General features: G+C 34.9%; 1 long non-coding RNA gene across 1 annotated transcript; it reads right to left on the reverse strand.

The window, feature by feature from the left end:
- Positions 1-8,346: 8,346 nt before the first annotated feature.
- Positions 8,347-21,967, reverse strand: LOC120235573. The gene is made up of 3 exons (XR_005529456.1): positions 21,955-21,967; positions 12,934-12,937; positions 8,347-8,419 (listed from the first exon to the last, which is right to left on the reverse strand). It is a non-coding gene; the product is annotated as an uncharacterized LOC120235573 (long non-coding RNA).
- Positions 21,968-25,386: the final 3,419 nt, after the last annotated feature.

Genomic DNA, 25,386 nt, shown 5'->3' on the forward strand with positions numbered 1-25,386 from the left:
TTAGGAATAAGTGTTAGAGTAAGTGTTGGGAAACAGTTATGGAAAAATGAGTTTGGGTAGATCCAGAGTTGGAGTTAGCGCAGCAAGTAAGATGAAGGAGAAAGAGGGAAGCAAGTAAGAGAGGAACTGTAAGAGACTGATCGTAGTAGGTATAGAATGCAAACTGTGTTTAATCACTGTGTCAAATAACAGACTGAGAATATAGAAGACTCAAGGAGTCCTGTGGTGAGCTCTATTAATTGTCTATTCTACAACTTTTTTCTCATAATCTGTCCCCTCATAACATGTTAATGTTATACAACTAACAAATCCCTTATTTTGATCAAGGGCTGGTAGTTCTCAACTGGGGGCATGGGGGTATAATTTTGACCCTCACTCCCTGGGTACATTTGGAAATGTCTAGAGACATTTTTAGTTGTCCTAAGTTTGGAAGGAAGTAGGGAAGCGAGCTTGCTAGCTTGCTTTTTTAATCTACTAGAGGTAGAGGCCAGGAATGCTGCTAAGCATCAAAAAGTATACAGGACAACCCCAAAACAAAGAATTATCCAACCCCAGTGAGAAACTATTCTGAGCTGCACCTGACAATCCTGATCTCCAAAATCCAACTATCTATAGCAGGAGATGACCACATACCATGAACTGAATTCTGTTTCTTCAGAATGTTTATGTTGAAATCCTAAACTCCACTGAAACTGTATTTGGAAATAGGGCCATTAGGGAGGTAATTAAGATTAAATGAGGTAATGAGGTTGGAACCCTAAGCCAATTCTCTGTGTGTGTGCACATAAGGGAAAGACTATGTGAGGACATGGTGTTAAGAATATAGCCATCTGCAAGCCAAGATGGCACCACCAACCAGTCCCGATGGCACTGCAATTTGAACTTCTGAGATCCAGAACTATGAGAAAATAAACTTCTGCTGTTTAAGCCATTCAGCCTGTGATATTTTGTCATGGAAGTCCTAGCAAACTAATCTACCAATAAAAGGCTCAGGTGGTTAAAGATCTGACTACAGCTCAGGTCATGATCTCATGTTTCATGGTTTCAAGCCCCCTGTCGGACTCTGTGCTGACAGCTCAGACCCCAGAGCCTGCTTTGGATTCTGTGTCTCCCTCTTTCTTTGCCCCTCGCTAGCTTGCACTCTGTCATTCTCTCTCTCTCTCTCAAAAATAAACAAGCATTTAAAAAGTTAAAAAACCAAAACAAAAAACAGTCTGGCCAGGAGATACAAAAATAATGCTAATGAGATTTCTGGAAAAGCTTTTGCATTTTTTATAAAAAGAGACAAATGTGTCTGGAGCTTTCTTTTTGCTCACCCTTTTCCCTATGGTGGTGCAACAGACATCCTCATCCAGACAAGCAAATACTGTCCAAGCTCAGAAAATTCCAAGATATCCACGCTGCCACTGTGACATTGTTAAACCAAAAACAGAAGCCTATCTGAGTTCTTTTAAAATGTAAAAACAATGAAAAATAAATAAATAAAAAATAAGCTTTGAGCTGCAAAGTTAGCCAAAACAATTCCTAATGCATGCTTGTTCATTGTTTCTTTATTTGAGGAAAGAACCAGAGAGTTTCCTGTTGAGGTGCAAGTATTTTTCTGTGTATCTTCAAGTTGAAATAAGCAATTTACAGCTCTGAAAATGACAGCAGATAGAGAAAAGAATCAAAATGTTAGCTTCTGTATTTCTGACATAGAAAAAGCATAGAAGCTATTAATGTTGACTTACTTTTAGCTTGATTTCTATCTACAGCAGGATTAGAAAGGGAACTTGAGCTTCTCTTCCTGGTTTTACCTCTTAGTTTCTAATTTGACATTTGTAACCACAAATTATTGATAGCATAATCTGAATTTTTTATATGTATTATAAAATTTATAAGTATTCTGATATATGCATGTCTCATTAAAAATGACATTTATGAAGATATGTTTCTATCTGACTCTCTATATTATAAGTATTTAAAAAAATTATTCTCTGCTAATAAGATTCCAAACCTATTCTTGATTGCCCTTGCATTTTTCAATACAGATAAAGTTTGCTAAGTAAACTTAAGCTTCACTTTTTGCTATTTGAAACATTATCTGTTGAAAAGACTGGTAGATTGGCATATATATATTCTAATTATATTTTTCTACTCCATAATAAAATAAATTATGAAAAGTTGATATTCAGGCTATATTTTTTTCTTATTAGTCATATTTACCAATGGTAGGGCAAGATGCCAAAGAGAAATACTTAATAATGTCTAAAACACAAGGGACTCAAACATAATTTGTGTTTTTTAGTCACAAAGCAAAGCTGACAACTGAGAATCAAGAAAATCAAATGTTTTACTAGATTGTTTTTTAGAAACTCTGTCATAATATTTTTATTTTGTCTTAAAGAACTGCCAAGTCTTTGCTGAAGAGAAATTGGTCCAAAATTAGATATCAGTTCACAGAGAGGCTACATCACATTGGAACACACACACTCTATAAAACATTTACACGTCCTTCACAGCACTGGCTATAGGCAGCCACCACTTATTTTAATCCTATGTTCCATCAAAATGTTTATAGCACTTTAAATATATGCATTTAACCAAATCTTAGTATCAAAAATGGATTATTACAAATATAATTCTCTCATGGAGTGCCTGGGTAGCTCAGTTGACTCAGGTCATGATCTCACGGTTCATGGGCTCAAGCCCGGCATCAGGCTCTGTGCTGACAGCTCAGAGCCTGGAGCCTGCTTGAGATTCTGAATCTCGCTCTCTCCCCATACTTCCTCCACTCACACTCTGTCTCTCTTTCTCTCTCAAAAATAAATATACATTAAAATTTTTTTTAATATGATTCTCATATATAGATGTATGTATTTAAAATAGCAAAGAATTCAGCCAGTTAAGAATTACAATCATAGTTAACACTGGATTATTTATAGTAGCTAATATGTTCCATGAATTTATTATATTTATCAGCTTGTCTGAACTTCTATCAGTTTTATGAAGTTGTTATTGTTTTAAGTTTATTTATTTTGAGAAAGAGAGAGCAAGCGAGCATGAGCTGGAGAGAGGCAGAGAGAGAAGTAGAAAGGATCCCCAGGTTCCTCACTGTCAGCACATGGAGCCGGACACAGGGCTCAATCTGCTGATCTATGAGATCATGACCAGGGCTGAAATCAAGAGTTGGACACTTAAATGAATGAGCCACCCAGGCTCCCCGAAGTCAGTATTTTTAATACCCCATTTTACCCAGAGTAGAATTGGGATTTAAAACTAAGGCTTGGGGGTAGGGGGAGGTCTTCTTCCAGAGTTTGTCTCTTAACAACTGCATTCATTGCCTCTTATACAACACACTTTCAGAGTTATTTGATAGCTATGATAGTTAAAATGATTAACGACTTCCCAAACATGTAATAAAAAAACAAAAACTAAAATTTAGGCCCCTAATCCCCATGCCATTGTCCCCCCATTTAGAGAAATTCCTTGATATAGAAACATGCTATATACAAATGCAACTTGACTCTATTATAAACAGTAAAAATTAAACAGCAGCATTGACATTTAAAAATTCATGAAAGTCTAATAACAGTATAGATAATCCATGCCTCTAACAAGAAGTTTGAACTAAGTACTGCTTTCTTTTTGATAAATTTCAATGAATTAGGGACTTCTAAAGCTTTGAATTGTCAAAAAAAAAAGTAAGAAAAATAAAGTGTTGCAGCATTTGAACATCTGCTACACCCATGAAGGGCTGTATCTGCTGGGAACTGCTCATCTGGAAGTCTCTGAGCCTCCTGATCTTGATCTTGCTCTTCCAGCTTTTCCTCTCTTCCATCACTTACCCTGGTCAAAATGTAATGTATTTATAGAGAATGTGTAAATAAAGATTTGTTTGCCCATTTGAAGCCCTATAAATTTATAATCCTATTTCCACTAGACTGCCTTTACAGGATCAAAGCCCCAGGCACTTCTCCCATGTGCAAATAAACGGTATTATTTTTATACTGACAGATGAGAAAGAATGAAGACCTTTTAAAAATTGTGTCACTGATTATTACCAAGATTGTACAAAGTATGCAATGACTGGAAGGTGAAAGGATAGGAAATAAGGAAAAAACAAGAAGAGGTGAGATAGCTTTTTCAAATGTTTTGCAAAAATTGTTATATACAGCCACAGGGATATTTGCGTAATTTCTTTGGGTGTGGGGTTGGGGATGTTGTTACCAACCATTTTCATCTAATCACATGTAATAGCCTTGCACTTCAATATGGAAAGTAATATTAATATTATTATACACATTTAAAAAATGAGAAAACAGGGCCTCCTGGGTGGCTCAGTTGGTTAGGCATCCGACTTTGGCTCAGGTCATGGTTCGTGAGTTCGAGCCCAGCGTTGGGCTCTGTCCTGACAGCTCAGTGCCTGGAGGCTGGCTTCAGATTCTGTGTCTCCCTCTCTCTCTCTGACCCTCCCCTGCTCATGCTGTCTCTCTCTCTCTCTCTCTCTCTCTCTCTCTCTCAAAAATAAATAAAACATTTTTAAAAATTTTTTAACAATGAGAAAACAGTGCACAAAGATGAAATGCAAGTCTTAAACCTGAAACACACAATAAATAAGATATAAATGCAGGTCTCAAACTCTATAGTCTTTGCTCTTTTCTCCTAGAATCACACAGTATCTAGATACTGCTCAGCGTCAGGCTTAAAAACAAATGAGTAATAGCTTAACACAAAGACTTAGTTTTACTTTCCCCTCCAACTTCCTTGGATTACTATTCACAAGCTCCAGAGATGCAAAAATGCACAGGTTAGTGTGTGAAAGTTAAATACGGGTTAAGTGATATTTTTGAATGAACAGAGGACTGAAACTTGGGAATTGTCTATCTGGTAAGCATGCCTAATTAGCTTGAAAAAATAGAGTTTATAAGAATACAACATTTTGCTTCACATAGGAAATATAGATTCCTACTCAGAGAAGTAAACAAGAATTTCTTGAGTACTATTTCCTAGGCATTATATTTATGTAAAATATAATAAATAAATATAATGTATATTATATTTATAAATTATAAATAAATTATAATTTTATTTTTTATAAATTTTTATAAATTATAATTTATAAATTGTAAAATTATGTAAAATATAATAAATAAATATAATGTATATTATATTTATAAATTATAAATAAATTATAATTATAAATTATAATATATATTATATAAAATATAATAAATAAAAAATTATGTAAAATATTTATGTAAAGGGCTCTATCTCTATCTACCTATCTACTGATAACTGTAATTTATTAATACAAAAATATGTTATGATGTCATAGACCACAGTGTCTCTTTTATATAAACAATAGTTTTGTATTGCTGTAAAAATACAGCTAAAAACAAACACTGAGGCAAAATGCTGACTATTCTTTGGAGTCATGATGAACTGCTAATCTGAAGGGTCTCCTTCATAGTTTTCACCTAATCTGGATAATATCTCGGTCACTGCTCGGTTTAACATAAATTGTCTCTGATGAGAACATTGCAGTTCAGAGCCCACAGGGTATATATTTTGGTAGCGTTATTTTCTCTTATGCCTGTATTTCTAAATTAACAACTCATGAAAACTTATAAAGGTTTATAAGAACCTAGAAATTGCTATTTCTATCATGTGGAATAGAAAAAAAAAAAGAGTCAGATTCCAAGGTTAGAAGGTTCATTTGCTTATTAAATAGGGACAATCATATTTTTTCTACCAGCTCTCCAAATAAAAACCTTATGATTTCAAAGTTAGTTTTTCTCTTCCTCACAAGTCACCATATCAAAGCATCTCAAATCATCTACCACAGGAATTGTATGACTGCTTTGATTTTAAAAATAAAGAGAGGAATTTTGGAACAAAATTATGCTGCGGAAAATGATTTTTTTTTATTTTTAAGCCACAGCTGAATGACAAGTTCATGTTTACTAAGTTAAAGATGTACTAAAAATCACTACCTTTGAAAGCCAGCTTGTAACTATACATAATGCTCATCTCAACGAGAGAACTGGAGGGCAGTGAGAGATCCTAATGAAAGCCATGGAAATTTTCCCTATTAAAATGTAAATATATTCAACATTTTGTGTCTAATTTTAAGAGATTCCTGGGGCCCAAAGGAAGTCCATCCAATTCCACAGGTTAAACACCCTGAAAATAAAAACAGGACCACTCTTCAGTTTGGGGTGGCTGAATTTTGATGTAAATTAGCTCTAAGTGTGGCACAAAATAAGGCCACCCAAGGAATTGTTCATTTTCTTTTCCATAATCTAAAGATCTCCAACAATGCATATGAGTGTTAAATATCCAGTTGTGTCTAAATTCTATGATTAACTTATGTAGGGATGCAGAAATCAGTCTGAGTAAAATTTCCTTAGATTTATCAGGTTCAAATGGGCCCAAGAACTTAGTGGTAAGTACAAATCTATTTTTGGTACTATTTTAGAGACAAATTCCTTTAATATCTGATGATTTCTTCCCTATTGCTGTAATATATTCACAATGAAGTTCATGAAATTCATAAATAGCTAAAGTGCTTCAAACATCGAGGCCTATCATTTTTCTCTTAAGAACTCTAACACATTCCTCCCTCTACTTTCTATTTATAGGCAATTGGAAATGCCTTTTTTAAGTCTGTAACAGTTGTGTGCTAGTTAATAATTGCCTCTACTTCCCCACCACTCAATGTTTCTAATCCCTGTGTTCCAGTTCCATTTTCCTATAGAACGTGTTTTCTCGAAGGATCCCAGTGTAATCCTGATTGCTAAACCCAAACATTTATTCACTGTCTTCATTTGCTTCAGCTTTAGAATCATATCCCTTTAAGAATCTGGGCTCAAAAGTCACAGAAAACAAGATCTTAATCTCAACTCTTTACCTTATCAGCCTCAAATAATGCAGGTTCTTTTGAAAACTAAGTGAAACAATGCACATAGAAAGCAACAAAAATGTGAGATGATCAATCATTTTTTTCTTGAAAGTGTCTTGAGTTTTTGGCACTGGATTATTCCAATTACTTTGTTTCTCTAATCATTCTTTGTCTCCTCTTTTTCCACTATTCCTCAGATTCTCAGAATTGGTCTTTTAGTACTCTTTTCATTCTATATTCTACATCACTCTTCCTTGATGGTCTCACTACTTTTCATGGATTTAAGTATAAGCTTTTAATAATGACCTCAGAACCTATATTACTACCACTGAATTATTTCTGAATTCAACTCTTGCATTTTGTATCCATAATTTATCCATAGATGTCCCCTGATGGCCTCAGCTCAACATATTAAAAAAAGAATCCACATCTTTCCTAGCAATTGTACTCTTCCCTTCTTTAGTTAATGTTATCAGCATGGTCCTCCTTAACTCTATTGAATTTTTGATCTCCACCATGCTCTCATCTCTACATTCAATTGGTTGTCAAATTCTGTGGGTCCTACCCTCCCAGTCAATCCCTCTTGGATGGCTCCCCTGAGATGTTCAGTGGACCCCTAATTTCTCTCACTGTCTGGGGTGTCTTCTGCCACACATAATTCCCCTTCCACTTTAGCCATACTGATGCTTTTAAGCCACAGTTACCAATATGATTGCTGAGATTTTTGGTCTAGCTTTCATTTTATTCCTTAATTCAGCAATATTTATTGTCTATTATGTGTCTTATGTGTGAAGGGCAACTAACCATTAGGATTGGGCATTTTATAATTTATGATTTCGATGTCTTTTTTTCTGAACAATTTGCCCAACCCATTTGTTATTCTACTTGTATCTTATATCTGACCCACTCAGCTACTAAGTTGTTAACACCCTTCCTGTTTAGGTATGCATTTACCCAATGCTTAAACTTGACCTTCTTAGCCATTCATTTAACCAAATTATGTTAGCACCTTCTATGGAACAGGGGCTGATGGTACACATATTGGCAACATTCATAATAGCCGTGCCCTCAGAGTAAAATGTTGAGTTCAAATTCACATTCACTTCTTTTATTTAGTTGCTGAAAGTAACATTTTTCATGAAACAAACAAACAAACCTCAATTAGACAAAGCTGCTCTCCTTCTACTCTTACCAAAATCAACCTTGAGATGTTTCATTTAGCCATAGCTGGTTTCTCCACTGGGACTTAGATATCACTTAGCTCTGAAAATCTAGTACATTCTCCTGTTTATTCCACAGAGCCTAAATGATTTGTCTTAACATCTAAAATTAGACATACTGGGTAAAACTTAAGTTGTTTTTCAAATTATTTTCTACTAATTCTCTTCCTCTATTTCACTAATAGAAATATTTCGGGGGCTGAAATTAATAATAATTTATAGTTGTGTTGTGTATTATAGTTGTGTTGTGGGTGTAAATGAGTGTGGGAGTAGTCCTAGCAGGTTAGTTGAGCCAATAAATAGAATTAGGGATATCCTTTCCCTCCAATGTTTTTTTATTTTCCACAAAATTCCCTGTGAGTAGAATATCATTCCTTCCCAATGCTGTCAAAATTACATATACATTTTTAAGGCCCCAATTGGCTATTACTTCTTTTATAAATCATTCCATGGTCAAAAAAATATATATATATATAATATATAAATAATATATATTATACTTATTATATATATTATATATATATTATATTATATATATTATATATAATATAATATATATTATAATAATAATATAAAATCCATATATATATGTATGGACCTTGTCAACTTTCAAGGTGAAATTTTAAAGTTTAATTTTTGGTAATAGTCTTATCTCCCCCATTAGAATAAAATAGTTCTTAGTAATTATTGTTTCTTTTACAGAATATTCCATAAAGTTCTTATACAAAGACAAATAATGAAAATACAATATTATAATCAAAATAGCAATTCATTAATATTCTCCACCCACCCCTAAACTAGAATGGGCAGGTAGACACATTGGAAATAATAATAGGAAATAAAATCAAATTATGAGTTAAAAAATTGAAGTATTCTCCCTAGGATCACCACTAACTAACGAATTCATATAATTTTGGACAGACTTTTCAACATGTAGAACTAGAGAGGAAGATACCCTCTTAGCAGCGAATAATCTAAGGAAAGACACAGGTAATTACTGACGATGCATATGATGTGGAAGTTTGGAGGGTGGGCTCCAAAGTCAGAAAAAGATTGGGGTCTTGACTTTACCATTTATTATCAGTGACACCTCAGCAATTTCACCATTTGGGGTTTCCTTCCACATCAGTAAAATGAAGATAATAAAAAGATGGGTTTGAGGATTTAATTGGTTAAAAAAAAAATTAAGAAAAAAATAGTGTCTGGAACACAGTAACCTGGCTATTATTATCCTTAAGCACTGTTTATTTTTTACCTCCCCAAAACCTGGAAATGGTGTTGATCTTAGGCTCTTATATATTCAGCTCCTGTATGCTAATGCAGTAATATAAAAATAGGATTAGGTTATTCATAATATTTTATATTCAACCATGTCATAATTGCTCTATGTAAATGCATTTCATCTTTCACTTATGTTCTCCCAATTTGAGATTCTTTGTTTGAGGCTTACTTTTACTTGGTTACTGTCAGTTAACAGAGTGAAGATTTGCCTGATCAAGGCAAAATAAAATATACCTCATATCCATAATAATTTGGAAAAAGCCAAAATGATGCAGTTAGTTGGCTATTTATATCAGTTTTATTGATCAAATAAATTAGAACAAAATGTAACAAGACTGACATATCTTTATGTCAGGCATTTTAGTCTTTAATGACCATGAAAAAGATTCAGTGATGGTAGTTTTATAACAAGCTCTTAAGCCTTGGGTACACATCCAGCTGATGCTTGGGAGAATATGGTCATTCCCGTTAGTTTGGAAACAAACTTCTCAATGTTTTACCTGATATTTTTCTTGTTAAACTTAACAGAGAGGTAATAAACAATATTGGCTTTTCGGTGCAGAATATGCTTCAGGGACTCTTTATCTTTTATATCTATATATTTCAAAAAGTGTTCTTAAGGCTTTATAAATGCTTTTTACTTCACAGGTGCTTGAGGCTGGAAGGGATCCTGAGAGGTCATCACCCTGCCTTAAGGCATAGTGAACCTGAAATCTCTTAGAGGAAACAGATGAAGAACTTAAGAATTCCACTGCTCTTCTACAGGACCATCCTCCTTGACCCTCTATCCCAGCTCCCCCAAATCAAACCCACCTCAGTAAGGGTACGCACTCAAGAGCAAAGCTACTTTAATTTATGTTTGTTTGTTTCTAATTGAGGCACAGCAAGCTTGAGATGTGACAATTAATTTAAATACAGAAAATTATCCTTAATAGAAAAAGTCTCAATATTGGAATGTCTATGATTATCATCATTAAATTCAGTTATTAATTTCCAATAATAATGACCTAATTAGGTTTTAATATTTGTGCATTTCACATTAGTAAGTATTCCTCTGAATACAGTGTTGTCCTCAAATTGTATTACTTTAACAAAAAAGGAAACTGTTGCTTAGCAATAAGGAAAGACAAAGGCCGAAAATTACATCTCAAAAGGATATTGTAGTCAACCATAAGAAGTCGTAGTAAATGATGATATCTAAAGGAATGCTTGAATGTGGAAACTCAATGAGAAAACTGTTTCCTATTAGCTTTAACAGCAGGGTTTGTTATCATTTAAATACACGCTCTAATACACTTAGTGTTTTGTGCTACATTTAACAAGATTAAGTGAACACACACTGTTTCAACTCAAATCTTTAACGGAAATCAGAGGCAAGCCTCATTTCTTGCCAAAACATTCTCTTGTGGCTCATTTTTGGAGCAAATTCCATATAAGTAAATCTGTTTACCCAGGTGGACCACTGATCAATTAAAGGATTTTCCTTTCAGGTAGTTCTGCTTTACAGAACTTTGAAAACCTTATCTGAAATTTCTAAAAAAAAGTCTATCTGATGTGCTATAAAGACCATAATTTGTAATACAATGAAAATGGCATTTGAATATAGCAAATAATTAAAAGAAAATAAGAAGGATAAGCTCTCCGAATTCTTACATGATTCTTACATGATAGTGCTATAAAGTACTAGATTCTGAGGAAAACTAGAGAGCATACCCAAAAGGACATAGTTTCTCTTGTCTCATGTGTTAATTTCCCCCTTGACTGAAAAAGCTTGAACTGCCTGAAAGTTAGCTTCCAAGAGCATTATAAAACAGGTGGCCACATCTCAACTTTCAGATAAACTTGAAAATTTTAACCTGTCATGTCATCCTATACATCAAATTCCATTTTAAGGAAAATACATTTCTAGTTCCTTACATTTTATATTATGGTTTATAATTGATGATATGATTATATTAAGGTTTTTCTCTTTGCATATATATGGATTCAAATACACACACACACATATATATGTATATACTCAAATATGTATATATTCAAATATATATATATTTGAATCTAGATCACTATATACATTTTATAAAATATGTTATACTCTAGCTCAAGTTCAATAGATATTTATATAGCTTCTACTGTTTTTATTTTCCACATTTGTAAGTAATAAAATAGTATGACTGTAGGATACATGAAATAAAAGTGCTTTTGCCACACTTCTATTTATCTTGTAGGTAGTTTAAAAATCCAGTCATTTGGGCATCACATATCATGATGGGTCTTTGGCATTTTCAATTAATTATAGCCCTTTATAAAAGAGTAAAATCTTATTTATCCTTTTCTAAATCATCTACAATCAATGACATGATGACAAGGTTATAGCCAAAAAGATCTTGCAGATGTCATCAAGGATACAAACTGTGAGATGCAGAATTCTTAAAAGTGGAGAATCTAATTCTTAAAAGTGGAGAATCCACTCTGGCTTTGGTTAGAAAGAAACCTATAAAGACAGAAGGATCAGAAAGAAGGAATGAGAAGAGAGGCTGGCTTGCACTGTTTGCTCTGAAAATGAAGAAAGGGAGCCATAAACCATAGAATGCAGGTAGCCTCTAGAAACTGGAAAACACAGGATATATGTTCTCTTCTAGAACCTACAGAAAGAAGTACCAACAATTCTATCTTAAACTGCTGAGACCCATATTAAACTTACCACCTCTAGAACTGATTTATTAACTTATGTATATAACTTAAGTCACTAAAACTGAGGTAAATTGTTCTGGCAGCAATAGAAAACGAACACAAAATCATGGAGTTTTGACTGTTAAAGATATACCATCTTCTTTCTGTGAGAACCCATTTACCATGTCTATTTATAGACTTGCCTTTTTCCTACATTATAGATTTGGAGGGAGGCATTTGGAGCTTTTATGACACTGACTTTTAAAATTAATCATTTTGTGCTGGTGGCTAGAAAGTTGGAGCATAATTTTCGCCTGTTTCTGGTATCGTTGTTAAGGATTCCCTGTGGTCATTCTCTGTGCTAAATTTATTCACGAATTCAACTATTATTTTCCCAATTTCTTATCCCTTTGTCTTACTTTTTCTCAACTACTCATTTTATGCTATACTCTACGAAAGTCTTTTAAGTCATCATGAAACCTTCATGAGGTATAAATAAATATAAAACTACATATTACGAATAGAGTTACATAGATATACAATACATGCAGATAGACTCATCGCCTCTTTATTCACTTCTATTGTAGCTTTTGTCGTCTTCTTAGACATTTTCATTCCCTTTCCATTCTTCTAAACTTAGTCCAAATTATGAAAATCAAAAAGGGATAAAAGTTAAGTTTGTCCACTTCCCAATCACTATCAAGGATTTTGTCCTTCATTTTCATCACTGCTGCGAGTCTCTGAAAAATTTTCATCTTAAGCCATTTTCCATCAATAAAATTGTAGACTGAGGCATGATTTTTAAACATGGGAGTAAGCTTTTCTTTTGAAATACCAGAATCCCTAAGCGGCAGGAAAAACATACTTCCTTCTTACAGCACTGCCAACTTTAGAGATGGGAGGCCAATATTTGAATTCTGTGTAAGCCACCAGTTATAAGTAACATCTCAATTAATACTTCCCATCAGGGGCGCCTGGGTGGCTTAGTCGGTTAAGCGTCCGACTTTCGCTTAGGTCATGATCTCGCGGTTCGTGGGTTCGAGCCCCGCGTCGGGCTCTGTGCTGACTGCCAGCTCAGAGCCTGGAGCCTGTTTCAGTCTGTGACTCCCTCTCTCTCTGGCCCTCCCCTGCTCGCGCTCTCTCTCTCTCTCCTAGAAATAAATAAAACATTAAAAAAAAAGATTTTAAATACTTCCCAACAATGCTGTTAAGAAAGTAGAAGTCCAAATTTATGTATAAGAACACTAAAACTCAGAATATTTTAATTTATTTTCCAAGGTATCTAGATGGCAAATGGCATAGTACAAACTTGTTTCTTCCTATTCCTGTGATTCTGAAAGTGAGCTATGTATATATCAAACCAAATACCAGTTCTGCATTTTAAATTGTATATTATAGTATTGTTTTTGTAAATAATATTGTCCTGTAGTTAAATAAATATATTCATAAACAACACTAGTTAGATATACCTGTAAAGTAATATTTTTACTTTAACATATGTCAAATTAATCTCTGGAGTTTGTCATATGAAAATATTTTAAGTTGTTATATTGAAGGCTGCTAAAGGGCTGTTTAAGAGATAGTGTATCTCCTTACAAAGCATGATTGCACCTAGTCACTAGGAAAAAATAACTTGGAAGTCATGAGACTTGAGTTCTAGACTCAACTCAGCTACCAACAAGACATGTTCATGTCACAAGTTTAAAAATATTGTCTATTACTGGTCTGTTTTCTGATAGAATCAGAAAGATGATGATTTCCTTATGGTTTATCTTCTCATAGGTAAATGTGATACATCATACATGTTTGTGTCCCACCCTAGCACCTGTCTTTTAATGAACAAATCTGTTGGATGTATTAATGAATCATCAAAAGATAGCTAGAAAATTTCTTATAATAAATTATACAAAAGTACCAAATTAGTTCCACCTATATAAATGTTATGCTTCACCATTACAGAGAACAGTAAAACATGAGAAGAGAGGATAGCATAATGCGAATTGTGCACATCTAGAAAGGAACATCATTGGGAAGCATCTTTGGGAAGAAAAAGACAGTAAAAATGCATCTGTGACATCATTTTCTTTTAGGTTATGTGTTCTAGTTTCAAGAGCATCTTCTATAAAAATAATTATCAAATACTATACCTACTATTTACTTATTTGGTCTTGGCTAAGTTACTGATATGTTTTGAATCTAGTTTTCCTCATATGTCTATTATTAAATTGTCAAGTGTGTTAACAGGCTAGTCATTCATGAAAATCCATGTCTCCTTTTGTCTGAGCACAGACTTGAATCACATTCCTCAGCCCTTCTTATATCATCAATCATATCTCTGTGTGCTGGTCAATGAGATGTGAGGAAAAGTGAAATGTGTTTCATAAATCCTGCCCCAAACAATCCTCCTTTGTTCCCTTGCCCTTCCCATCTACTGCAGGGAAAGTCCAAGGAAGATCTTGCAAACCAGAAGCTGGAGATGGCAGAGTCATTGACCCTCTGGGGTCCTAAGAGACTGAGCAAAAGCCCTCCTCTGCTGACTATCTTATGCAATCAACAACTGAACAGTTACCATCATATAGGTGAATATAACACACAGCTTGTTTTGCTATCACAGCTTAATCTATCATAATTTGAGTGTGCGTGGTTTGGGCTCACAGCTTCCATAGGTCAAGAGTCCAGACATACCTACTCTGGGTCCTTTACTCAGGGGGTCACAAGGTTGCAACAAAATGTCAACTAGAACTAAGTTCTCATCAAAAGCTTGTTGCCTTTTTCCAAGCTCACATGGTCCCTTGCAGCTGAAAACCTCATGGCTTCTTCAACAGGAAAAGATCTTCTGAAGTCCAGGTGCTTTTTTCAAAGGTCTTATCTGAATAAGTCCGACTCACCCCCACAAATCTCTGAATTCAAATTCAAATGATTAGGGACCTTAATAACATCTGCAACATCTGCTCACCTTGTCATGTAACACAAAGTGATATCCTATCCCCTTTGCCATATTCTTTTGGCTAGAAGTATTCACAGGGTCCACACACTTACAAAGGGAGAGGAGTGCACAAGGGGTGACTTGTCTGTCTGTCTCTATCACAGTTTTCTGTTCTGACCATGGTGATCAGAGGAATAGAAAGTATTATCAAAATTAGAGATAAAGGGAAGACAGCGCCATGGGAAGCTCCCAGTACCTCTCAGTGTATTTTGTTAAGTTAAATCAGAAAGACTGGAGTGTGAAAACAAGCTCTGAAATAGTTCAAGTCTGAAAAATTTTTACAACAAAACTGTACCAACTTATGTAGAACGTAATGGAAGGAGGTAAGAACTACTTTTAACGAACTAGATAGACTACCTAAGATCCACAAAGTAACGTGGAATAGCAAATATATGGACTAAAAGGCAATGAGATAAATATGATAATATAAATATTAGATGATTTGGGGTATTTTGTTTCATTTGCATTTTATTTCTACATTACTTAAAATTCATTATAAACAACGGATGAATTAGAGAACAGAAAATTTCCATGACTCATTTGCTAACTTACCAAAAAACCTTCATTTTCTATAGAAAATATATACTTGAGTGGGAAAGCCCAGAGTAAATCTGATATTCCTTTTAGAAAACTTATAGTATCCTTGAGAGAAAAAAACAATAAGGGAAAAAATGAAATCTTAACTGAAATTTGGTTGCATTAATCTTTTTTCTTATTTTCTAAGTTACTGGCCTTTTCAACATCGTTTTTATAGTCTAGTCTAAGAAGGTGAACTGCATCATATTTTACACTAGTGTTTTAAATAGTGATTTTTAGTTATTTTATACCATTTAATTTTATGTGCACTGACCTGAAGAGTACTGACCTACATTCTAGGCATTATTTAAATATATGAGAAAAACAACTTATTTCTCAAAAGTAATATATGAGGCATGTACTGTTTGTACCCTCATTTTCCAGATGAGGAAATGTAGTCCCAGGAAGGATATGTGTCATGACTGGATTATCTCCAATGTCTGTGCTTCTAACCCATACACAGTTGTCTCTTCTACTACTCCAAATGCCTGGTTGGGGCGCCTGGGTGGCTTAGTCGGTTAAGCGTCCAACTTTCGCTTAGGTCATGATCTCGCGGTTCGTGGGTTCGAGCCCCGCGTCGGGCTCTGTGCTGTCAGCTCAGAGCCTGGAGCCTGTTTCAGAGTCTGTGACTCCCTCTCTCTCTGACCCTCCCCTGCTCACGCTGTCTCTCTCTCTCTCTCTCTCTCTCCTAGAAATAAATAAAACATTAAAAAATTAAAAAAAAAAATGCCTGGTTTCTTCTGATGTTCCTTCCCTAGGTTCTGCTCATCACACAGAAAGAAAAACAGTACAAAGTCACATTTCCTATAATTTTCAGGAAATATTTATTTTGTGTCTTCACATTTGACGTAATAAAAGTGATAACATTAATCAGAGAGTAATGTAAATGCCCTACAAATTTTAGAAGAAAGTCAAAATCCAGGGAGCAGACCTCCCATTGTACTATAATAAATGGCTGCTTACTGATGAAACTTTGGAGGTTATCAGAAAAGAGTTACCATAGCACGCATGACTTTATAAGAAGGTAGGACTTCTTATAAATACCTGCCTGTATGTTTGGCTCTTGGCTAGCATCTAGGAACTTGGATTTCAGAAGTTCTCAGTTCCAAAGTTCTGGCTCATCATTCCCTAAGAATGTGCCTCTAGGGTTTGTATAATGTGATGTATGCTGAACATCTGCTCTCTTTCTGTGATCTTGGAATTTTGGTACATGAGAAGCAGAGAGTACCTATGTGACCAAGACAAATAAAAACTTGGACACAGGCAGTAAATAGTGGAAGACAAAAAAAGAAAAAAAAAAAAAAAGGAACAAAGAACATGGAAAACAAAGAGAATACAGTAACCAAAATGGTATATATTAATCCAACTATATCAATAATCACTTTGAACAACAGTGCTAAGAATATACCAATTAGAAGTTGAAGATTTTGGCTCAGTTGGTTAAGCATCTGACTTCAGCTCAGGTCATGATCTCACAGCTTGTGGGTTTGAGCCCCTCATTGGGCTCTGTGCTGACAGCTAGCTCAGAGCCTGGAGACTGTCTTTGGATTCTGTATCTTCCTCTCTCTCTGACACTCCCCTGCTCATGCTGTCTCTATCTCTCTCTCAAAAGCAAATAAAACATTAAAATTTTTTAAAAAGTTGAATATTATAAAAATGGATTCATAAATAGGCCCCAAATATATGGTGTCCAGAAGAATTTATTTTAAAATGTTTGTTTGTTTAGAAAATGAGAATTCCAAGCAGGCTCCACGCTGTCAGCATAGAGCCTGCCATGGGGCTCAATCCCATGAACAGTGAGATCAAGAGCAGACCCTCAACCAACTGAGCTAATCAAGGGCTCCAAGAACTCTACATTAAATATGAAGTCACATAGCCTAAAAGTAAGTGGACAGAGAAAAATATACCATGCAAAATAAAGCAGAAGCAGCTGCGCTAATTCCAAATAAACCAGATTTCAAAGCAAGGAATGTTATCAAGGATAAAGAAGTACATTATTTAGTGATGGGGGCGTCAATTCTCCAAGAAAAAATAACTATCTTTATAATGTATACGCCTAACAAAAAAGTGTCAAACTGTGAGGAAAAATAAATTAATAGAATTGCAAGGAGAAATAGATGAATCCAACTACCATAGTTGGGGACTTCAACACTACTCTATCAGAAATGGACAGATTTAGTAGGCAGAAAATCAATAAGAACATAGTTGAATTCACCAATACCATCAATGATTGGGTATAATTAACATCTATAGACTTCATCCAAAAAGAGCAGAATACACATTTTTCTCAAGCCTACATGGAATATTCACCATGATATACCGTGTTCTGAGTCATAAAACACACCTCAACAAATTAAAAAGTAATAGAAATAATACAAAGTCTGCTTTTAGATCATAATGGAATTTAACTAGAAATCTATAATAGAAGCATAACCGTAGAATCCCCAAATATTTGGAAATTAAAAACACTTCTAAATAACACATATGTCAAAGAAGAAATGTCAAGAGAAGCTAAAAAATATTTTGAACTAAATGAAAATACAACTTATCAAAAATGTGAGATGCAGCAAAAACAGTAATTAGAGAGATATCTTTGGAATTGAATATGTTAGAAAAAATAACAAAAATTAATAATCTAAGTTTCCTCTTAGGAAACTAGGAAAAAATGAGAAAATTAAGTCCAAAATAAGCCAAAGAAAATAAATTATGATTAGAGCAGAAATCAATGAAATGGAGAACAGAAAACCAATAGAGAAAATCAACAAAACCAAAAGCTGTTTCTTTAAAAATATCAGTAAAATTGGGGCGCCTGGGTGGCTTAGTCGGTTAAGCGTCCGACTTTCGCTTAGGTCATGATCTCGCGGTTCGTGGGTTCGAGCCCCGCGTCGGGCCCTGTGCTGACTGCCAGCTCGGAGCCTGGAGCCTGTTTCAGTCTGTGACTCCCTCTCTCTCTGACCCTCCCCTGCTCACGCTGTCTCTCTCTCCTAGAAATAAATAAAACATTAAAAAAAATAAACAAACAAACAAACAAAAAAAAATATCAGTAAAATTGATGTCTCTAACCAGACTAAGAAAAAAAGAGAGGGCACAAATTACTTGTATCTGAAATGAATAAGTGAGATTATCGCTGCAGAAACCATGGCTATTAAAGGGATCGTAAATTATGAACAATTCCATGTTCACAAGCTTGCTAACCTGGGTGAAATGAAATAATTTCTTGAAAGACAGAAATTGCTAAAACTCTTACAAAAAGAAATGGACAATCTGAATAGACCTACACTTATTAAATAAATTAAATCAATAATTAATACTTTTCGAATCAGAAAGTATTAGGCCTAGAAGGGTTCACTAGTCAATTCTACAAAATATTTAAGGAAGAAATTTTACCTATTCTCTACAAACTCTTTCGGAGAATAGAAACAGAAGAAATACTTCTTAACTCATTCTGTGATGCCATCATTACCCTACTAGCAAAATCAAAGACATTACAAGAAAAGAAACTACAAACCAATATTACTCATGAACAAAAATATAAAAATCCTATACAAAGTATCAGCACATTAAATCCCAACAATGTATAAAAATAATTATGTACAACAACAAAGGGAGATTTACCCCAATTATGCAGGGTTGTTGCACATTTGAAAATCAATTAGTTCAATCTGTCACATCAACAGGGTAAAAAAGAAAAATCACATGATTATATCAACAGATACAGAAAAAGGATTTGACAAAATCTAACACCAACTCATAATAAAAACTCTCAGTAAACAAGGTATAAAGGGGAACTTCCTCAACTTGGTAAAGAACATCTACAAAACAACCTACAGCTAACACCATATTTGGTGGTGAGAGACTTGAAGTTTTCCCTTTAAGATCAAGTAAAGGGCAAGGATATCCCCTCTCTATCCTCCTTTTCAACATCATACTGAAAGTTGTAGCTAATACAAGAGATGAGAAAAAGAAATAAAAGCTATACGGAGTGGGAAGAAAGAAAATTATCTTTTTTCACAGATGATAAGAGTGTCTCTATAGAAAATCTGAAAGAATTGGCAAAAAAAAAATGTTGTGCAATTATAGCCAGGACACAGAATACTACAAGGTTAATATACAAATTCAATTATTTTCCTATATACTAGTAACAAACAAGTGCAACTTGAAATTAGAAACACAGTATCATTTATATTAGCATGCAAAAATAGGAAATTATATATATATATAAAACAAAATACATACAAGATCTATATGAATAAAAATATGAAACTCTGATGAACAAACACAAAGTAAGTGGAGAAATTCTCTATGTTCATGAATAGGAAGGAGTGATATTGTCAACATGTTAGTTGTCACATATTGATCTAGAAGTTCAACGCAATCGCAGTCAAATCCCAGGAAGGTATTTTGGGGATATCAACAAATGGATTCTAGAATACATATGAAGAGGCAAAACATACAAAATGGCCAAGAGAGTTAAGAGAACTGACACTACCAACTTCAAGACGTACCATAAAAGTCTAGTAATCAAGATACTGCAGTGTTAACAAAAATGCAGACAAATAGATAAATGGAACAGAAAAGAGAACACAGAATAGACCCAAATAAGTATAATCAACTGATCTTTGACAAAGGATTCAAGGAGCCAAGATCATTCTTCTAGAAAAATGATGCTGGAACATCTGGACCTCAACATGCAAAAAATAATAAATTAGGAAAGAATATCCAATGGAAAAAAGACAGCCTTTTTAACAGATGGTGTTGGGAGAACTGGACAGCAACATGCAGAAGAATGAAACTAGATCATTTTCTCACGCCATGCACAAAAATCAACTCAAAATGGATAAAGGACCTGAACGTGAGACAGGAAACTATCAACACCCTAGAGGAGAAAGCAGGAAACAACCTCCTTGACCTCCACCGCAGCAACTTCTTACTTGACACATCCCCAAAAGCAAGGGAATCGAGAGCAAAAATAAACTGTTGGGACCTCATCAAGATTAAAAGCTTCTGCACAGCCAAGGAAACAACCCAGAAAATTAATAGGCAACCAACGGAATGGGAAAAGATAGTTGCAAATGACATATCAGATAAAGGGTTAATATCCAGAATCTATAAGGAACTCACCAAACTCCACGCCCGAAAAACAAACAACCCAGTGAAGAAATGGGCAGAAGACATGAACAGACACTTCTCCAAAGAGGACATCCAGATGGCCAACAGACACATGAAACGATGCTCAGCATCCCTCCTCATCAGGGAAATACAAATCAAAACCACACTGAGATACCACCTCACGCCAGTCAGAGTGGCTAAAATGAGCAAATCAGAGAACTCTAGATGCTGGCGAGGATGTGGAGAAACGGGCACCCTCCTGCACTGTTGGTGGGAATGTAAACTGGTACAGCCCCTCTGGAAAACAGTGTGGAGGTTCCTCAGGAAACTAACAATAGAACTCCCTTATGACCCAGCAATAGCACTGCTAGGAATTTACCCAAGGGATACAGAAATGCTGAGGCATAGGAGCACGTGTACCCAATGTTCAGAGCAGCACTCTCCACAATAGCTAAAACATGGAAAGAGCCTAAGTGTCCATCAACAGATGAATGGATCAAGAAGATGTGGTTTATCTATACCATGGAATACTACATGGCAATGAGAAAGAATGAAATCTGGCCATGTGTAGCAACATGGATGGACCTTGAGGGTGTTATGCTGAGCGAAATAAGTCAGGCAGAGAAGGACAAATATCATATGTTTGCACGTATAGGAGGATTAGGAGGAACTTGACGGAGGAACAAGGGGGAGAAGAAGGGCGGAAACGGTGGGGGAAAGGGGGAGAGGCAAACCATGAGAGACTCTTGAATGCTGACAAAAACTGAGGACTGATGGATGTGGGGGGGAGGGGGGGATGGGCATGGAGGAGGGCACTTGTGGGGATGAGCACTGAGTGTTATGTAGAAACTAATTTGACAATAAACTATTTGTAAAAAAAAATAATAATAATAAATTAAAAATGAAAATAATTTAGACATAGACCTTACATCTTTGACAAAAATGAACTCCAAATGGGTCACGTCCCTCAAACAAAATACAAAACAATAAAATTCCAGGAAAATAACCTAGGAAAAAACCTGGAATGCCTTGGGTATGGCAATAACTTTTTAGTTACAATGTCAAAAGCATAAGCCATGAAAGAAATCATAAGATAGACTTCATCAAAAACTTTTGCTCTCCAATAAACAGCATCAATACAATGAAACAACAAGCCAAACAGGGAGAAAATATTTGCAAAAGACATATCTAGCAAAGGACTATAATGTAAAATATACAAAGAATACTTAAAACTCAAATGTAAACAAGCAATCCAATAAAACATGATTAAAAGTGGGCAAAAGACCTTAAAAGTCACCTCACCATAAAAGATAAACATATGGCACCTAAGCACATAAAAAAATGCTTCAAATAATATGTCAACAGGGAAATGCAATATAAACAATGAGATACCACCATACATCAATTGCAACAGTCAAAATATGGAACACTGACAGCACAAAATCCGAGGAAGGAAGCAAAAGGAACTTTCATTCATTGTAGGTGGTGTCACTTTGGAAGGCAATTTAGTAGTTTCTTACAAAATAAAACATACTCTTACCATATGATCCAGCAATCATGCTCTTTGCCAATGAGTTGAAAACCTATGTCCAGACAGAAAAAAATGCATGTGAATATTATAGCAGTTTTATTCATAACTGCCAAGCTTGGAAGGAACCAAACAATATCCTTCAGTAGGTATGGGCAAATAAACTGTGGTACATCTGCATAAAGGAATATTGTTTGCCATTAAAAAGAAATGAGCTATAAAGCCATGAGAAGACATGGAGAAGCATGAAATGCATATTACTAAGTGAAAAAAGTTAATCTGAACAGTCTGGATATTGTACGATTTCTCTGTATGGATTCTGAAAAAGGTAAAACTATAGATACAGTAAAAACATTAGTGGTTGCTAGAGGTTGCTTAGATAGAGGGATGAGTAGGTAGAGCATGGAAGATTTGTAAGACAGTGAAAACAATCTGTATTGTACCATAATGATGAGTACATATAATTAAATATTTGTCTGAACACAGAGAACACCAGAGCACTATATTGTAAACTACAGACTTTGGGTATTATGATGTGTCTGGGTAAGCTCATCAATTATAAGAAATGTACCACCTTTGTGATGGATGTTGGTAATAGTGGAGGTTATACATGTGTAGGAACAGGTGGTATATGGGAAATCTCTGTACCTGCCCCTCAATTTTGCTATGAACCTAACTGCTCTAGAAAAACAAAAAGTCTAATAAAGAAAGAAAGAAAAAAATCTAGTGAGTAAATATTTTGGAAGAAACATAAAAAAACAACAACAAGAAATCTTATACACTGAATCATTAGAAACATAAAAAAACAACAACAAGAAATCTTATACACTGAATCTTAATGACTTTCTCTGATAGTCAACATTTTTTGCAGTGTCCTTTTACTCTAATAAGATAGCTGTTGGGGCACCTGGATGGCACAGTTAATTAAACATCCGACTCTCGATCTTAGCTCAGGTCATGATCTTGGCTCAGGTCACGATCTCACAGTTTGTGAGTCCGAGGCCCGTGTCAGGCTCTGCGCTGATGGCACTGCTTAGGATTCTGTCTTTCCTTCTCTCTGCCCCTCCCCTGCTTGTGCATGCTCTCACTCGCGCTCTTTCTCAAAATAAAGAAATAAACTTTAAAAATAAAAAAAAATGGCTGTCATATCGCTATTCATTGAGTCCTGTGATGCTTCCTAGTGAATCATTGAACCTGGAGGTGGTCTCAGGGACTCTTTATGCAGGAGACTATAAGAGTTTGCACAAGGCCCCTAATTGTCATAATTGTCTTATTTAGTTATTTTTCAAGTTTGCTAGTAATAATATGGTTATGTATCACCGTGGTTTAATTTTCCTGATTAGAGTCACTGTATTCTTAATCAATCAGGACATTTTATTTGACAGACAATTATAAAATAATTACTAATCAGTGCAATTTATAAAACTTTGTGCATAGAATACCTAAATTTGGAATAATATGATTTTTCTTCAACCACACTTAGAGGAATACTAAGTACTGATACACTTTATATCTAAACAGATATAAAATCAGAGAAAATCTACTGGTACTCATCTGCTATTTGTGTTGGGTATTTGCTAACAGTGGCCAGTGAAACTATATCTGGAGAAAATGTTATAGCACACTGCCCATTTTCTCTCTGACTGAGATTCCAGCGAGCCACCTTCCAATGGCTCAATTGGTTGAACATCCAACTCTTGATTCCAGCTCCGGTCCTGATACCAGGGTCATGATCTCAGGGTCCTGAAACTGATCCCTGCATTATCGGATTAGGCTCCATGCTGGGGAAAAAAGACTGAACTTCAAGAAACGGCAGTTGCTGACAGGTCTCAGCTGAGTCCCCTCCCTAAGAACTACTCTTGCCAAAGGTAACATTGCCTCACCACAGATGGTAGTTCAACTTTTTGCTCTGCCCAATCCTGCTACCCTCACTTCAATGTGGGTTTTACTATCAGTTTACTCCCCAATAGCTTTCTGCAAACAAATCTCTATCTCAGATTCTTTTTACAGGAAACTCAACCTAAGGAAAAGCCATAATATGTAGTCTTTGTTAAATTTCTAAAGGAAACAGTCTACTTAGATATCTTTCAATTTATAAAACAAGTTCTAATTTAAGAACTGGTCAGCTTAGGCACCTGGGTGACTCAGTTAAGTCTGATATCAGCTCAGGCCATGAGCTTGCGGTCCTGGGATCCAGCCCAACCTTATGCTCCACTCTGAACCTGGAGCCTGCTTGGCATCCTTTCTCTCTCTCCCTATTTCTCTCTTAAAATACATAAGTAAACTTAAAAAATTGGTAAGTTAAAACATGATCTTCCTTTCATAAATTCCACACTAATGAATAGATATTATGCTGTAATCTGATAGCATATTGTAGTCAGATTATTCAAAATCAGGCAATTATGGAAAAGAAATAGTAAAAACTACCTTTTAAATTTTAGCATAAACAATGTGATATAGTATATAAATAAATTATATGATTTTTTAATGTGGTAATTGTGGTCCAAAAAATTTCTGTCAAATAGTAAGTTAAATTTCTCACTTGTACAATTGTAAATCTCTTCTTCTCGTGGTTATTTAATCAACAAGTATTTTTTAAAGTATTTTCTATATGCTCATAACTGAATGTCCTGGGGACATAAGAGTAACATTAAATATAGGACCTCTGCACAAAGAACTTGAAATCTAGACGGGGTTCAAGGGGTATATTCATAATACTAAAATAAATAAATAAATAAATAAATAAATAAATAAATAAATAAATCTGCATTCAACAGTGTGATTTACTAATTGCCAGATACTATTGGTTGCTTAAATCTTTCTTTTTTTGTCTATAGAATACTCATTTTGTTTAGAGTATGAAGTTGTCATGATTAGTAGCAGTCGATGACAACAATCCTCTTTTGAAGAAGATTTTCCAGGTTCTTTTGTAATTAGTGATGGCTATGTGACCTGTTTGTGGCCAATAAGATGTAAGGAGATAGCAGCAAAAGGGCTAATAGTGTTGCTTCTTTGACTTCCTTTCCTGAATGCAGTATGACACCTGAAACATATGTATAGTTGACTCTTGAGTAATATGGGTTTAAACTCACAGGTCCACTTATTCATGGAATTTTTATAATACAGTGTT

This window comes from Hyaena hyaena, unplaced genomic scaffold (genome assembly GCF_003009895.1).
Source record: "Hyaena hyaena isolate Hyena2069 unplaced genomic scaffold, ASM300989v1 scaffold_132, whole genome shotgun sequence".
NCBI lineage: Eukaryota > Metazoa > Chordata > Mammalia > Carnivora > Hyaenidae > Hyaena > Hyaena hyaena.